Source organism: Loxodonta africana, chromosome 7 (genome assembly GCF_030014295.1).
Source record: "Loxodonta africana isolate mLoxAfr1 chromosome 7, mLoxAfr1.hap2, whole genome shotgun sequence".
In the NCBI taxonomy this organism is placed as follows: Eukaryota; Metazoa; Chordata; class Mammalia; order Proboscidea; family Elephantidae; genus Loxodonta; species Loxodonta africana.
This window is the reverse complement of record NC_087348.1, coordinates 14542371-14553311: the sequence shown is the minus strand read 5'-3', so window position 1 is coordinate 14553311 and position 10941 is coordinate 14542371.

Here is a 10941-nt window from a genome sequence, read left to right as displayed (position 1 = left end):
GTTCACCTGGTCCTGAAGCCTGATCAGACTGAGGAGCCTGATGCAGAGACAATTCTGAAAACCAGAGTTCTAAATTTTTCTTCCCAGCCCTAGATGTATCCTTTCCTCCCCTTCCCTCCACTCAGTAGAATTTCTTTAATAATCATGGAGGACAGCAGATAGGCAAACAAAAAATAAACATCACCACCGTTCTCAAAAGGAAAGAGGAAACAAGAAGAGGAAGTTTTTTCCAGTTACTTGTGGTGAGGAATCAATTCCCTTCAAAAATCAATTCTGATTATAGGCATATAGTTGGGGAATACATAGAAAAATATTTATATATAATATATAATCATTTACCACCATTATTTTCTAAAAGAAAAATATACACATCCACTCCTCACTTATCGATATTTTAAGTTCCAGAGACCAGATCGTTATGTGAAAATAGGCATTATACAAAAATGGAGGATGACCACATCAATTCACAAAATGGAGGATGACTACATCAATACATTACTGCCAATTATGTCATTACATAACTGCCAAACCACTGAGAATCATGGCCCAGCCAAGTTGACACATAGCCTTAGCCATCACAGCCAGTGTTACCCTCACCTTTCACCTCAAGATTCATTACTGGCAGACATATGTTGTTAATGCACAAAATAGTCAGATAATAGATTTTTCACTCTTGTCATAAATTGGAAATGTCAGATAATGAGATAGTTGACAAGTAAGGAGTAGGAGTATTATATATTATAAAATAAATGTGTGTGTACTGTCATGGATTGAATTGTGTCCCCCAAAAATATGTGTCAACTTGGCTAGGCCATGATTCCATGTAATGTGTGTTTGTCCTCCATTTTATGATTGTAATTTTATGTTAAAGAAGATAAGGGTGGGATTGTAACACCACCCTTATCCAGGACACATTCCTGATCCAAGGTAAAGGGAGTTTCCCTGGTGTATGGCCTGCACCACCTTTTATCTCAAGAGATAAAAGAAAAGGGAAGAAAACAGAGAGTTGGGGACCTCATACCACCAAAAAAACAGTGCCGGGAGCAAAGTGCATCCTTTGGACCAGGGTTCCCTGTACAGAGAAGCTCCTAGTCCAGGGGAAGATTGATGCAAAGGCCAACAAAGAGAGAAAGACTTCCCCTGGAGCTGATGCCCTGAATTTGGACTTTTAGCCTACTTTACTGTGAGGAAATAAACTTCTCCTTGTTAAAGCCATTCACTTGTGGTAGTTCTGTTATAGCAGCACTAGATAGCTAAGACAGAATTTGGTACCAGGAGTGGGGTGCTGCTCTAGCAGAAACCTAAAAAGTGGAAGTGGTTTTGAAACTGAATGGATAGAGAACCAGCAGCAACAGAGAACCTGCAAAGGCAGAGAAGCAGCAGCAGAAAAGCGGCAGCAGCAGAGAACCAGCAGCAGCAGAACCAGAAAACCAGCAAGAAATGGTGCTGGAGCTGACCCACAGAGCAAGAGAAAGCCTTACCCTGGAGCTAATGCCCTGAATATGAACTTTCAGCCTACCTTACTGTGAAGAAATAAATTTCTCTTTGTTAAAGCCGTCCAATTGTGGTAGTTCTGTTCTGGCAGCACTAGATAATTAAAACATGTATATATATGTGTGTGTGTGTATACAAGTTGTTGTTATTGTTGTTGTATTTTCACAATTTCATACACACACACACATATTGTATTGCAAAAATACAAAAACAACACCAACAACAAAAAAGTCAAAAGCTGATATTCAAAATATGGGGAAGGACATTTTGAAATACCACCTCATATAGCAAAGGTCTTAGGACAGTTCAAATGGCACTCTAGGTGCTTTCCATTGGCCCCCAGAGCAGCCTGGATTCCCTGCCACAAAACTTAAGAGTCACCAGATTACAGCAAATCTCCAGTCCCAAAATGTACACAGTGTCTACCCTCTGTACTCTCCAAACTGAACCCCTTCTGATTTGGACTCACCCCAGGAACTCTGATTTCCTTCTTTAGGTATTTCATCAGGCTATCCTGTCTCTGGTTGGTGGGTTTGGGTTTCTCTATTTTGGGGAACTTGCTGCCATCTGGTGTGAGGACCAAAATGGTCTCATTGGACATGCACTTTGATATCATGACGTGGCAGCCAAATGGAAGAAAAAACAAATTCAGGTTGAATATATCGTTTAACACAAAATGTACAAGGCTTCCAGGTTCTGGCCTCCCAAAATTGTTAGACCCTTAATCCACAGGTGACCTGTCCTTCAGGGAAGGAAATTAGTAGTATGGAGCAGGAAAACCTGAAAACTTTGGTTTCATGGGGAGTTTTCCATGTTTGTCATAGTCTATCAATTACAGGTAATAAACACAGCCCAGGAAGGCGATAGCGTGAATCTCAAGAGATTCCAATATTCAGAGGCAAACAGTCTCACAAGATTGCTTTCAATACAAGGGACAATATCCATTTCCCCTAGTCCCACCTACAATGAGTGCATTGCCGTATTTTGAATGAATTTCACCCTTAACCTATTCCACAAGTCATGAGATATGATAAGAGTTCTGTTTTCAACTTTTCCTGTTCAGGTTCTCTACCACTCAAACTATCTAACTCTGCCTATTTGTTTTAGTTGAGTAATATTGGGTAGCACTGTTGTGTTGTTCTTAGGTAATGTTGAGTTGGTTCCAACTCATAGTGACCCTATGTACTACAAGACGAAACACAGCCCAGTCCTGCGCCATCCTCACAATTATTGCTATGCATGAGCACGTTGTTACAGCTACTGTGTCAATCCATCTCGTTGAGGGTCTTCCTCTCTTTTGCTGACCCTTGCCCTCTACTTTACCTAGCATGGTGTCTTTCTCCAGGGACTGTCCCTGCCAATAACTTGTCCAAAGTATGTAAGACAAAGTCTCCCCATCCTTGCTTCTAATGAACATTCTGGCTATATTTTTTCCAAGACAGATTTGTTCATTCTTCTCGCAGTCCATGGTATATTCAAGATTCTTCACTAACACAATAATTCAAAGGCATCAATTCTTCTGTCTTCCTTATTCATTGTCCAGCTTCCGTGTTTATATGAGGTGAATGAAAATATCATGGCTTGGGCCAGGTACACCTTAGTCCTCAAAGTGATATCTTTGTTAGTTTGTTTGTTTGTTTTCCTTTTTAATTGTACTTTAGATGAAGGTTTACAGAACAAACTAGGTTCTCTTTAAACAGTATACATATTGTTTTATGACATTGGTTAACAATCCCATGACATGTCAACACTCTTCCTGCTCGAACTTGAGTTCCTTATTACCAACTTTCCTGTCCCCTTCTGCCTTCTAGTCCTTGTCCCTGGCTGGTGTGCCCCCTTTAGTCTTGCTTTGTTTTATGGGACTGTCTAATCTTTGGCTGAAATGTGAACCTCGGGACTGACTTCATTACTGAGCTAAACAGGTGTTCTGGGGGGCAGACTCTCAGGGATTCTCCAGTCTCTGTCAGGCCAGTAAGTCTGTTTTTTTGTGTGTGTGTGTGGGTTAGAATTTTGTTCTACGTTTTTCTCCAGCTCTATCCAGGACCCTCTATTTTTATCCCTGTCAGAGCATTCAGTGGTGGTAGCCGGGCACCATCTAGTCTTACGTGACTCAGTCTGGCAGAGGCTGTGGTAGATGTGGTCCATTAGTCTTTTGGACTAATCTTTCCTTTGTATCTTTAGTTTTCTTCATTCTCCCTTGTTCCCAAAGGGATGAGACCAGTGGAGTATGTCAGATGGCCTCTCACAGAATTTTAAGACCCCATATGCTACTCAACAATGTAGAATGTAGAACATTTTCTTTATAAACTATGTCATGCCAATTGAGCTAGATGTTCCCCTGAGACCATGTTCCCCAAAGGCCTCAGCCCAGCAGTTTGATCCCTCAGGGTTCCATGGCATGCATCAGGCATGGGTCAGACACACCTTAGTCCTCAAAGTGATATCTTTGCTTTTTAACCCTTCAGACAGGTCTTTTGCAGCAGATTTACCCAATGCAATCCATCCTTTTGATTTCTTGACTGCTGCTTCCACAGGTGTTGATTGTGGTCCCGAGCAAAATGAAATCCTTGACAACTTCAGTATTTTCTCCATTTATCTTATTGGTCCAGTTGTAAGGATTTTTGTTTTCCTTATGTTGAGGTGCAATCCATACTGAAGGCTCTAGTCATTTGTCTTCATCAATAAGTGCTTCAAGTCCTCTTCACTTTCAGAAAGCAAGGTGTGTCATCTGCATATCACAGGTTGTTAATGAGTTTTCTTCCAATTCTGATGCTGTGTTCTTCTTTACACTGTCCAGTTTCTCAGACTGTATGATTAGCATTAGTCCTAGTTTTTTCATTATGAATTTTTATTAAATATTATTCCGTAGTACCTTCCATACTCACAACATCCCTGTATGTCAGTCAGTTAGTTATTAAAATGACATAGTAGTTATGGAAACTCCTAGTCAGAAAGTGCGTTATGAATGGAAATAATACACACTTTGCATACATGATAGTGTAGAGTTAATACTGTAGAAATATTTGTGGGAAACTGTAGAACCAGGGCTTGACCCGTTTATCCCAGAATCTGAAGGTTTTGCACAACTCACTAAATTCTACCACTACTTCCTATCCCATCCTAATTTCCTCATGACAATGGCAGCTTTATGTCTCACTTTACTCAGTCTGAGAGGCTGCTGTATGTGATGGTATGAGAACATAACCATAAACCTAGGTTTAAGGTCACTTGTTAGCCTTAAAGATCAAGTTGCCTGTGGTATAAGCTGTAGAGCTCCACTTAGATTGCTTTTCCCTGCACCAGTCTCAGCCCATGGGCTCCCCAGTTTGCATAATAGCCTGAGAACATCTGAAGTTACAAGCTCTCTTCCCAGATGATTATGTGACTTTGGGCAAGTGACTCACCAAAATCATGCAGTTAGCAAACAGCAGAAACAGTGAAAACCAGATACTCCTTCCTGCCCATTCTATTTCCAAAATGTTCTAGCATCTCTTAACTGCTCTCAAGGAGCTTCCAGGCAAATAGCCCCCTAATATGGTCACAGCAAGGGAGTTGCGAGCTGAGAAAATCTCTCTACAGTGCCTACCTGTCCCTGTGGACTAGCCTGTGGGCTCCAATGGAGATCTCAGAAGTCCCCAGGAGACTTTAGCTCTGGATTTTCATACCTACTGTTCTGCCAGCATTTCCTACTTGTCATCATCTTCTGAAACCCCTAGCCCATCTTTAGTCCAATGTTTACAGATACACAGAGTGTCATGTGTGTGATACATACAGATTGCAGATTTGTGAACTGTGCCTCCACTTCCTTTTACTAAATTCCTAGCATCTCCAGACATATCACAAATAGAACCAATCAATAATTGGGAGAGAACAGAAGTCTGTGTGTGAACTGCCATCCCAGTACTTACTAGCTCCGAGTTATTAGACAAATCTGCATCCTTCTTGGAGCATCAGTTTCCTAATCTGTTAAATAGGATAACAATACTGACACTAGAGAGTTGCTATCAAGAATGCAGTACTAAAGGCCTATATTGCTTCCAAGGAGTATTCAAAAATATACAGCTAAAAGTGGCTGGGTGGCATCAATGGTTAAGCACTTCACTACTAGCTAAAAAGTTGGTCGTTTAAACCTACCCAGGTGCCTCAGAAGACAGACCTGGCCATGTGCTTCTGAAAGATCACAGCCTTTAAAACACTTTAGAGCAATTCTGCTCTGCACAAAAGGGGTGGCCATGAGTTGGAATTGATTCCATGGCAGCAAGCAACAACAAAAACAATAAAATAGTAATATCGATAGTAATAACCGTATTGAGAAATAATAATGTTCAATAATATAGAGGTAATAATAGTAATGAAGCTCTGGTGGAACAATGGTTTAGAGCTCAGCTGCTAACCAAAAGGTTGGCACTTCGAATACACCATCCAATTCTTGGAAAACCAATGGGGAAGTTCTACCCTGCCCTATAGAGTCACTATGAGTTGAAATCCACTCAACCGAAATGGGTTTGTTTTTGTTTGTTAAATAATAGTAATAATGGCTATATTGCTTTCAAGGAGCACTCAATAATATCTACTTAATGAATTTAAAAATAAAATATACAATTTTTTTATTTTATGTATTTTTTTTTCTTTTTTCAAATCCTCAGGCTTTGCCTAGGCTGAAAGCAGCCTTTCAGCACTCACAGCTTATAATGGATTGAATTATGTTGCCCAAAATTATGTGTAGTAAATCCTAATTGTTATACCTGTGGTGTAACCTGGTGGTACAGTGGCTAAGATCTATGACTGCTAACCAAAGGGTCAGCAGTTTAAATCCACCAGTTGGTCCTTGGAAACCCTATGGGTTAGTTCTATCCTGTCCTATAGGGCCGCTATGAGTTGGAATCGACTTGATGGCAATGGATTTTGTTTTTGGTTAATACCTGTGGTTAAAATCCCATTTGGGAATAGGTTGTCATTGTTATGTTAAAATGATGCAGAATTAGTGCAGGGTGTATCTTAAGTCAATCCCTTTTGAGATATAAAAGAGATAAAACAAGCAAGCAGAGGAGAGAAGGAGTAATATAGATGCCAAGTATATGGAGATCTCCAAGGAACCAGAAAGCAGAAGTTGAAGAGACAAGGACCTTCCTCTAGAGCTGATAGAGAAAGCAATCCTTCCCCTAGAGATGGCACTCTAAATTTGAACTTCTAGTTTCCTAAACTGAGAGGAAATAAACTTCTGTTTGTTAAACCCATCCACTTGTGGTATTTCTGTTATAGTGGCACTAGATAACTAAGACAGAATTTGTACAGAGAATGGGATGCTGCATTAACAGACACCTAAAATGTGAAAACAGTTTTGGAATTGGGTAATGGGTAGAGGCTGGATGAGTTTTTAAGTGCCTAATAGTAAAAGGGGAACCCTGGTGGAGTAGTGGTTAAGAGTTCAGCTTCTAACCATAAGGTTGGCAGTTGGAATCTACCAGGTGCTCCTTGGAAACCCTATGGGGCAGTTCTACTCTGTCCCATAAGGTCGCTATGAGTCAGAATGGACTCAACAGCAATGGGTTTGATTTTAATATTAAAAGACTAGATTGCCTTAAAGAGACTGTTGGTAGAATTATGGACAACAAAGGACAATTCTGGTGAGGTCTCAGAAGGAAGTGTGCAAGCTATAGACAAAGCCTCTATTGTCTTGGAGAATACATATGGCACCAGGAACTAAATGTTGCCAGAAATGTGGATGTCAAATGTGCTTCTGGTAAGGCTTTAAAAGAAAATGATAAACATATGAATGGACAATGGAGGAAGAGCAGCGCATTTTATTCAGTGGCAAAGAACATGTCTGAATTATGTTCAAATGTTTAGTGGAAGGTAGAACTTATAAGTGAAGAACTTATATATCTGGTTGATGAGATTTCTGAGACAGATATTAAAGGGGTTGCATGGTTTCTCTTTGCCACTTATAGTAAAATATGAGAGGAAAGAGATGGACTTAAAAACGAACTGTGCAAAATGAAAGCAAAACTTAAAGATTTGGAAAATTCTGTGGTACAAATTAAGGGCACATGTCCTTGAATTTTCACCAAGGACATGGCTACACAAGTTTTCTTAAGTAAATTGAGCCTGTGACCAATGGATCTATTCAACTACCACAGCAGAAAACCTATTCACTTAGACTGAACAGGACAGATTAAAAAAAAAAAGAAGAGGATGCTGACTGCCTCTTGGAATTCTTCAGGCAGGAAACATGTCAAAGGAGCTACATCTGTTGTCCTCCAAGAAAAGAAAGAGACTGTCCAACCCTGGAGTAGTTCAGAGATCAGCAGAACTATTGGAAGGAGCATGGGGGGGCAGGACCTTCTTGTTTTCAATGGGTGGGGCCATTGTCTCCTGGATCTCCAAGGGTGGGACCTCAGCCTCCTAGGTTTCAAAGAGTCAGATCTTCACCAAATTGGTCTGGAGTGTGGGACTGCCATTAAAGTGTGCAGGGGGATGGAGCCTCTGCCCAAACCTTAGGGGACAGGATTGCCATGCTCAAGGGGCAGAAGAATGGAGACTGCTGGGGCTGAGGTGTTAGGGTCACCACTCAGATGAACTAGGAGAATGGGGGTTCCCATAGCCAAAGGAGCAGAGTTGCTGTCCCAGTGGGCCTGGAAGACAGAGCTAAAGCCCAGGACTGAGGACCCTCCATCCAGAATCCAGATACTGTGGCCACACCCAGAGTCTAGAGGGCAGGGACATTGCCCAGAAGGTCTCAGAGAACAGAGGATTATTTTCAGGTCTTGAGAGCTTGTAATATGTTCTTATGGGTTTTGGATTTGCTTGGTGCATGTTGTCCCTTCTTTCCTTACATTTTCTCCCTTTCCTAATGGACAGTCTACTTTGTACCTGTTCCACCACTTTAGTTTGGAAAGATTTAACTCATTTACTAGCAAATTCCCCTAATGGTGAAGAGGGCATTGCTGTCCCTTAAAGGGCCATGCACCTTCTTTGTCAAAGTCCAGGAGGAGCTCCGCACATAGTCTTTTCACTGGGTGCTATAATGATGATAGGGAAAATGACAGGCAGTCACTGAAGAAAGACCCCTGGAAGGGGAAGGAACCAGGAACCAAGAGAGAAAGGAGTCTAGATTCTTCCATAGCTTGTCCACAAATGCCTGCATGAGTCATCTCCTCCCTTTCAGACTCATCCCTGGATCCTAAGACAAGAGAGTTGTGCTTGGTTATCTCTGTTTTCCTCTAGTTCCTAGAACTAAGCCAGCCTCCTAAATGCTGCTCCTAAATTCCTTCTTCACTAGAAATGTTAAGCAGTGCAGGTAAGTGCCCATGATCAGGTTGTGCTTCTGGGTTCCTGCTGGCCGCCCCCAGGGGAAGGAGGAAGCTTGCAAAGTAGAACTTTACAGCTGCTTCAGCAGGCTCTGGTACCCTTGCCTGCTGCATCTAAGGCTGCTTCCAAACCTTAAAGAGCCACAAGGACCCACTCTAGAAACCACCTAGTGTGTGAGTTTGTGTGTGTCCTGCTGAATGCTCCCCCTCTGCTTCCCCCATCTTTAATTCTGCCAGTTCCGTAGAAGTACCCTGTTTTTCAGAGGGTGAAGATCCATTGTTAGAGTGGCCAGAAAAGGAAGTAGGCAGTAGATAAGACGTGTCTTAGTTACCTAATGCTGCTAATTACAGAAATACCACAAGTGGATGGCTTTAACAAACAACTATTTGGGTAAACATCACCATACTTGGAATATAAAGATGGTTTAAACTGTGTCCTGTGGAGCTGACGCAGGATCTAGGCTAATTCATTCATTAATAAATAAGAAACACATAATTAGGATCGATTTATCTGAGAGCTTTTTCCCAACTTTCCCCAGGAAACTCACAATGTCTATAGCTGGAGCTCGGAGTTTCTGTCATTCAGTGGTTAAAAAAAAAAAGGGGGACTAATAAATAGAGAATAAAATGGCAAATCGAATGCATGCTAAAACCAGTCAGTAAAAGCTTATTTGAGAACATAATATTCACATGGCCTTAGAGTACCACCCCACTGATTATTCTGTAATTACAATGTTGAAAAGACTTCTTTATAATGAAAATATCTGGTAGACACCACCTTAACCAAGTGATCAAGTTAAGCATCCCAATAACAGAATAAACTGGGATTCTATGCCTCCCAGTGTGATGCAATGATAAGCACACAGCATCACCTATGTTGCGTTCTTGCTGAAACAGTGAACCTGAACTAATCATGAGAAACCAAATTAGAAAGTCCATGGTGTGGGACATTCTACAAAACAACATCTGTATCTACACACACACACATATACATGCACATGCACACACATATATCGGTATACACACACGATGTATGTATATATGCAAATTACATATATATCTGAATTAGAAAGTTATTTGGCACTTAGTTACATTTTCTTAATATCATTTTAATTTAATTTATTTTGGAACTAGAGATGAGCCTGCAATGACAAATGTTGCTTATGCGTTTCTCACATGCATATAATCCAAATATTTGCCTGGTTTAATTGGATACTAACAGAGTTTTATAAGAAATACAATTTAGGTAGCCTAGTAAATGCCGTTTTCATATTTCAAGCATTTTTTTATTTTTCTATCTGGAAGATATATGGCCCAACATGAACAATCACTTCAGAGTCTTTGTTTATAAACATTATTTCTTCCTTATTCCCAATTAGAGTATCCATGCCTACATCTATTGCCTTTCCCATTTTGAAAGCACACACCAGAATCCACAGCTGTTCTCATGTAAGGCTCTTATCTAAAGGCAAAGGGTGAGATACAGTTAGAGAAAGAGAGTGCAGAAAAGCACTGAAGGTCCTAGAGACTTTCCACGGTACAGGTTCTCATGGGACCAACACACATGAACTGTGTTAAGTCTCCAGTCTTGAACCACCTAGATCTGTGCAAGAGAGCAGTCAGCATCCCATTAAATAGTGAAACCAGATTTGTCAAACTGATTAGACTAGTTTCAAGCCATTAGTAAAGGGATCAACCTTGGAGGTTGGATTCCAAACAGCACATCATAAATCCTGCTGCTTTTATCTTGGCAAAGAGTCAAAATCCAGACATTCAGGCATCCACAGGGATAAAGATAAAGCTTTTCCAGGCCAGCTGTAAATTAACTTTACCTCCACAATCATTTTATTCAGGATTGCTTGATTCAGCTCCTCAACCATGGAATCAAAGACCCATCTTAGGTCTGCTTCATATTCTGTTTCTGGTGATTTGACTTTATATGAAAGATAGTTCCTTCATAGATTTACACATCTGCCAATAATAAACCAGGCTACCTGAATCCTCATTTATATATTATAATAGTTATAGAACATATATATAAATGTTAAAACAATAGTTTTGAATTTGGAGTTTTACCATGATGGGCTTATTAGATTGCTATCAAAACTTGAATCAAGAAAAATGGAGTTTCTTCATT